This window comes from Impatiens glandulifera, chromosome 3 (assembly GCF_907164915.1).
Source record: "Impatiens glandulifera chromosome 3, dImpGla2.1, whole genome shotgun sequence".
Taxonomy (NCBI): Eukaryota; Viridiplantae; Streptophyta; class Magnoliopsida; order Ericales; family Balsaminaceae; genus Impatiens; species Impatiens glandulifera.
Window position 1 is genome coordinate 31171063 of NC_061864.1, and position 8061 is coordinate 31179123.

The window sequence follows — 8061 nt, forward strand, 5'->3', positions numbered from 1 at the left end:
ATTCCTATATTATAGGAAAATTTAAGAATTTAAATTTAAAACGTGTTAATATAATTAATAAAAAAATATTAATTTATTTAAAATATATATTTATTAATTAAATATATAAGTAATTTAATTTAAAATATTTTTATAATTTAAAATATATTATAATATTAAAAACTGAAAATGACCTACATAAAAACTGAAAATGACATACATAAATAAAATATAACTAATATTACTATATTATATATATTATAGGAAAATTTGAGAATATATAACTAATATTTTTATATTATAATAAAATATAAAATATTTTTATAATTTAAAATATATTATAATATTATTATAATTTAATATATAATTAATATTATTATAATTTAATATATAATTAATATTCTTATTTTATAGTAAACTTTAAAATATATATTTATTTAATGTTATTATAATGTAGTAGAAAAAAAATATTCCTATATTATATAATATATTATATTATCTAATCATGAAAAAGTCAGAAAAGGGCATGACCGGCATAGAGGGCACTGCCCTATTTTTCCTTTTATCTACAATGCAAAAATGAAAAAAATCAATGACCTGCCCTTTTCCACGCTATGCCGGCACAGGTCATGCGTTGGAGATGCTCTGAGTATGACTACTCCGTATCCCAAGAGAAAGGAGAAGATAAAAAGTTTCGGTTTTGTTTGAATCAACTCATACATTAACACAGCTTCTTCGTTTAAACTTAATAAGGCCTTGTTTGATTCGGACTTAATAAGTCGCGTGTGGTCTGCGTAATAATCAATAATCACACGCAAAAAATTATAATCAAATTCACTTTTACATTTAAACTCAATTTTTACTCTACCTCCCTTCTCAACTTTAAGATTATAATATCTGCTTTTAAGATTATAATTTCAGTATTTTTTCTCCCTCGTTATTTTTAAATATTTTTTATTCATTCTCTTTTATTAATTTTATTTATTTCTAATCATTTTATTCCTTCTCTTATCTATTTAATTTCTTTCTAACTATTTTATTCATTGTCTCTCATTTATTCCATATATTTATAATAATTTTATATAAAATTATTATAATAAAAAACATATATTTAAATATATTTTTATTTATTATTTATAATATATGTATCTTAATATATAAAATAATTAAGCAAAATATAAAATATAAATATACTTTGATAATTTTTATTTATAATTATAATTTTAGAAATTAAACTAGTCTTAATTAACTATCTAAAATATTTATTATAAAAATAAATTTACAATCGAAAGATTAGACATAGAGGGAAGGAAGTCTGAAAATGTGAAAAAAATATTATTAAATATTATTAAATACTTTTATATATATATTTATATATATTTTATATCATATTTATATTAAATATATTTAAAATTATATATTTATAAAAATTAATATATTTATATTATTTATTTTAAAATATATTATTTTTTAATTTAAGTCATTTATTAATAATTAAAATTATATATTAACAATAAAATTATAAAAAATATTATATTAATATATTTTATTTTCAAATATATTTTATTTTTTAATTTAAATTATTTATTAATATTTAAAATTAAATTAATAAATATATATAACATTATAACTATATAATATTAATTATTAAATAATATTAAATATTAAATAATATATTATAAATATTAAAAATAAATAAACTGGGCGTATAAGCTTAACGATTAAATAATATTATATTAAGCTTAACGATTAAATATCAAACATACCCAAGCTTAACGATTAAATAAGCTGAGATTATTATAAACTATAAACGTACATGAGAATAATAAGTTGGATAAGCTGGTGTCAATAAGTTGAGAATAAACTGAATCAAACTAGCCATAAGTTAAGCTTGATTCAGTTTATACTGTTAATTTGTTTCAAATTATTTGTTTCAGTCTATTTAGCTTATTTTTAGGAATATTTGATATAATTTAGTTTACACTCAGTTTATTAGTCGGAAGGGAAAGATAAAAAAAATTACGTTTAAACGCAAAATATGTATAATTATAATTATTCCATCAAATTATTACATAAATTTATTATAATAGATTATTGCGTAAACACTTATGCGAAATAAATGTGAGATACGAGATTTAACCAAAACTCAAATCAAACTACCTTAATAGTGAGTTTGATACAATGCACCCATAAAATTCGAAAGATAATGATAAGAGATAATCATAAGTATTGAAAAATCAATTCCTATTTAACATGAATATCAACCGATTATTCAAAATTAGTCATATACAAATTACTAATGGTTTAATGTCATTAGATACGAAAAGAGAATATGAAAGTTTTAACAATTTTCATGTGAATTACTAACAAATAATATCTTGAGGTGAGACTATCAACATATAAGTCTTTGTGAGCTAAAAACTTACTTATGGTACTCACTAATAAGTAATGCGTTGAGCGATCATATACAAATGATCAGAGTACTATCAGCATATAGATTTATTGCGGGAGCTAACAGACTTGCCACGGAGGTTACCAACAGGTGAGGTCGAAGATGATCATATGATCATAGTACTATAAACATACAGGATTTTTTGTTTAGGGATTAGATGGAGAATATCTATCAGGAGATAGGGTTTGAAGATATACCTATCAAGAGATAAGGTTTGACTTTTAGTACTATCGGGAAATATGGTTTTGAATACCTATTTGAGTGATAGGATTTTTGTATGAATCATATATATATGATCTCTGGTCCTTTTCGACAAACAAGATTGTTAATAAATCATGTATAAATGATCTTTGTGCTCGTCGACAAGAAATGCTTAATACATATTGAGAGATAGGGTTTTGATTTTATTGGATTGGATCGTGTACGAACGATCTCAGTTTTTTTTGTAAACAAACAAAGTTGTTAACGGATCATGTATAAACGCTCATTGTATTTGTCAATAATCAAAGTTTTTGAACGGAATCTTATATAAACGATGTCTCGTACCTATTGACAAATAGGGTTTAGATTATGGATCATATACATATGATCTCTGGTCCTTGTCGACAGGTAAAATTGTTAACGGATTATGTACACATGATCTATGTGCTCTTCGACAACCGATGCTTAATACCTATCGATAGATAGGGTTTTGCATTTGATTATCTATCAAAAGATAGTGTTTTGATTAGGGAATACCTACCGGGGATTGGATTTGTGAACAAAATTGCGCATGAACGATTTTCCAACCTATCAATAGATAAAGTTTTGACGGAATCGTGTACGAACGATGTCTCAACATATCGACATATAGAGTTTTTGGCAGAATTGTATACCAACAATGTCTCGACCAATCAACAAATAGGGTTTTTGACGGAATTGTATATAAACAATGTCTCGACCTATCAACATATAGAGTCTTAAAATAGAATTATATACAAACAATGTCTCGACCTATCGACATATATGGTATTTAACGGAATTGTATATAAACAATGTCTCGACCTATCAACATATATGGTTTTTGACGAAATTGTATATAAACAATGTCTCGACCTATCGACATATAAGGTTTTTGGCGGAATTGTATATAAACAATATCTCAACCTGTCGACATATAGAGTTATTTGCGGAATTGTATATAAACACTGTCTTGAGCTACCGACATACAAGGTTTTTAACAGAATTGTATATAAACAATGTCTCGACCTATCGCTAGATAGGGTTTAGACCGGATCATGTACGTATGATCTCAGATCCTTGTCGACATACAAGATTGTTAATGGATCATCTACGAAATATCTATATGCTTGTCGACAAACAAGGCTTACAACGGAATCGTGTACGAATAATTTCTCGTACCTATCGACAAATAGGGTTTCTAATGGAATCATATACAGATGATGTATCGACCTATCGATATATAGGGTTTTGACTGAATAAGGTACGTATGATCTCAGGTCCTTGTTGACGGACAAGATTATTAACGGGTCATCTACAAATGATCTCTATGTTTGTCAACAAACAAGGCTTACAACTGAATCGTGTACGAACGATTTCTCGTACCTATCGACAAATAGAGTTTTTGACAGAATTAGGAATGACAATGGGTACTCGTATGCCCGATACCCGTGGGTACCTAGTAGTCAAGTTCGGGCATGGGGTATGGGAGAAGGTACCCGACCGGGTACGGGGATGGGGAGTGTGCAAAACCCAAACTCGATACCCGACGATATATAAAAATAAAATATTATTTTATTAAAATTTAATGTGACATTTCAAATATTTCATCATTACCAATATCATCATAAATATTTTGTTCTTATCCACACTCCACTCTAACATTATTTTGTTTATATTCTCGAAACATTTATTTCTCTCATCATCTTCAACTTTTGTTTAATAAAATAAATGTATGTCTCTCTAAAATCTTCATATCAATCTTTAAGTTTTTTCTTTAACATTCTTTCTACATCTTCATTTTAGCAACAACTATCTTTTTCAAGATCTATAACATAAGTATAATTGTAAGTAATATTTTTGTTAGTTTTTAACATTTTGATATTACTAATTTTATTATTCATTACAATTATGTTTCTTCTTCTTCAACCTCTACAATCTTTTAAAATTTTAATCGGGTAATGGGGTACTTGTTGGGTATCGGGTACCCGACGAATTAAGGATAGGGATATAAATATAGATACTCGTCAGGGTCGGGTAGTAGAATGAAAATCGGATTCGGGGATGGGTACTTCACTACCCGGCGGGTAAGGTACCCATTGCCATCCTTAGACAGAATCATATACAAATAATGTCTCGACCTATTGATAGATAAGGTTTTGGCGAAATATAAACAATATCTCGACCTATCGACATATTGGGTGTTTGGAGGAATTGTATATAAACAATGTCTCGACCTATTGACATATAGGGTTTTAGACTGACTTGTATATAAACAATGTCTCGACCTATCGCTAGATAGGGTTTTGACTGAATCATGTACATATGATCTCATGTCATTTTTGACAAACAAGATTATTAACCGATCATCTATAAATGATCTATATGCTTGTTAATAAACAACGTTTACAACGTAATCGTGTACGAAGGATATCTCATACCTATCGACATATATGATTTCTGATGGAATCATATACAAATGATGTATCGATATATATCAACAAATAAGGTTTAGATTACTTATTAACAAATAGGGTTTGGAAGACAGGATTGTGTACGAACAATCTCACGTACCTATCGACGGATAGAGTTTAGATACCTAATTACAATTAGGGTTTTTGTACCTAATGACAATTAGGGTTTTCATAACGGAATCGTGTATGAACGATCTCACGTACCTATCGACATATAGGATTTTGGCTACCTAACTACAATTAGGATTTTAATGAGTCATGTGTGAATGACCTCAAGTTTTTGTCGACAAACAACATTTTTAACGGATCATATACAAATGATCTTTATGCTTGTCAACAATCAAGGCTTACAAAGAAATCATGTACGAATGATTTTTCGTACCTATCGACATATAGGGTTTTTGATGGAATCATATATAAATGATGTCTCGACCTATCGATAGATAGGGTTTTTGGCGAAATTATATATAAACAATATCTCAACCTATCAACATATAGGGTTTTTGGCGGAATTGTATGTAAACAATATTTCGACCTAATCAACATATAGAGTTTTTGGAAGAATTGTATATAAACAATGTCTCGACCTGTCGACATAAAGGGTTTTTGACGGAATTGTATATAAACAATGTCTCAACCTATCACTAAATAGGGTTTTGACTGAATCATGTATGTATGATCTCAGGTCCTTGTCGACAGATAAGATTGTTAACGAATTATCTACAAACGATATTTATGCTTGTCAACAAATAAGGCTTACAAAGGAATCGTGTACGAACGATTTCTCGTACTATCGACATATATGATTTCTAACACAATCATATACAAATAGGGTTTGGAAGACATGATCGTGTATGAACAATCCCACGTACCTATCGACAGATAGGGTTTAAATACCTTACTATAATTAGGGTTTTGATAACGGGATCATGTACGAACGATCTCACTTACCTATCGACATATAAGGTTTTGGCTACCTAACTACAATTAGGGTTTTAATGGGTCATGTATGAATGACTTCAAGTCCTTGTCGACATACAAAGATTAATGGATCATCTACAAATGATCTTTATGCTTGTCAAAAAACAATACTTGAAACGGAATCATGTACGAATGATTTCTTGTACCTATCAATAAATAGGCTTTGATACCTAATAACAACTAGGGTTTGGAAACGGGAATGTTTACGAACGATCTCACGTACCTATCCAAATAGGGTTTATAGTACCTAATAACATTCAAGGTTTTGGTACCTAACTATAATTAGGGGTTTAAAACGGAATCTTATATGAACGATTTCACGCACCTATAGAAATATAGGGTTTTGATAACTAACTACAATTATGGTTAAAAACGGATTCGTGTACAAATGATTTCTCATATATATCGACATATAGGTTTTGATACATACTAACATATATGGTTTGAAAACGGGACCGTGTATGAGTGATCTCACGTATCCATCGATAAATAGGGTTTAAGGTATCTAATAACAATTAGGGTTTAAAGTAGGATCGTGTATGAATGATCTCATGTACTTATCGACATGTAGGATTTTGATACCTAACTACAATTAGGTTTTAAAACGGCATCGTGTATGATTGATCTCACGTACCTATCAGCAAATAGAGTTTGGGCATCTAACAACAATTAGACTTTTGATACCTAACTACAATTAGGGTTTTTAGTGGGATTGTGTATGAACGATCTCTCGCACCTATCAATATATAAGGTTTTGAGAATCAAATTACTTTTTGTTTTTTTTTTTGTTTTTGCAGTATCGGTCCTAGATCTATGACTTATAAGGGAATATTTCAACAAAATCATTTTTTTCTATTTCTTTCCAAAGTGTCATTCGCAACTAGTTGAAATTCGTCAGTCGACGATTTCAAACTATGTTTATCGACATATAACTCATGTTTTTGAATAAAGGAACATTTTTTGTTCCCTTAGTTGCTATCCTTGTTTTTTTCGAGATTGTAATAAACCTTGCTCCTTCTGAATGAATTATGACATTTTTTCGGATTCGATATGTATTCAAGACTAGGCTTTGAACATCTTTTCCGTCCTTTGTGATGATTTTTCTTTTATCAAAGAATAAGATTTCTATTTCCAAAAGTTTTGAGATATTAGCTATAAATTCGATCTCGTGTACAAACGATTATTCAGAATCATAACCCTCGAAGAAGATAGTCAAAAATTCAATGTTTTGATAGGTTTGCAACTATTTTTGGTTGTTTAGACCTAAACCATATTTCTTGAATGTCCACTCATCATAAAAAAATATCTTTTAGAGAGGTTTATCAACTTTATGCTTTGGGTTTTTATTTGCAATTTTTCTCTTTTTTTCTTTTGTCGACTCGTAGGCATATCTGGTAGAATTGGTACATCCGCGCTCTTGCCATAACAATCAAGACTAGAGTCTAAGTGAACAACAAACGGTGATTTCAATACCTTAACCATTTGAGCCGTTTTCTTTTTTCATTTTCGGGGTGTATCTAGTAGAATCAGTATATTCTGCTCTTACCGTAGCAATAATGACTAGAGTTTGAGTGAACACGAATGGTGATTTCAATACCTCAACCAACACAAAGAATTTTCAATTATTTTAAAGATTTTTAGAGTTTATTCCAGTTCTCTTTTTGGCATTTTATTTTTTTTGTTTATTCTTCCTAAAGCATCGAGTTTCAAACCTCAATAGATAGGGTTTTTAGTGGAATCGTATACAAACGATGTCTTGACCTATCGAAAGATAGAATTTTCCGATGGAATCGTGTATGAACGATTAGCGCACCTATCAATATATAGGATTTTAGACGGAATCATTTACAAATGATGTCTCAACCTATCAATAGATAGGGTTTTCAGACGGAATCATGTACAAACAAATAGCACACATATCAACAGATAAAGTTTCTAACGAAATTTTATACAAAC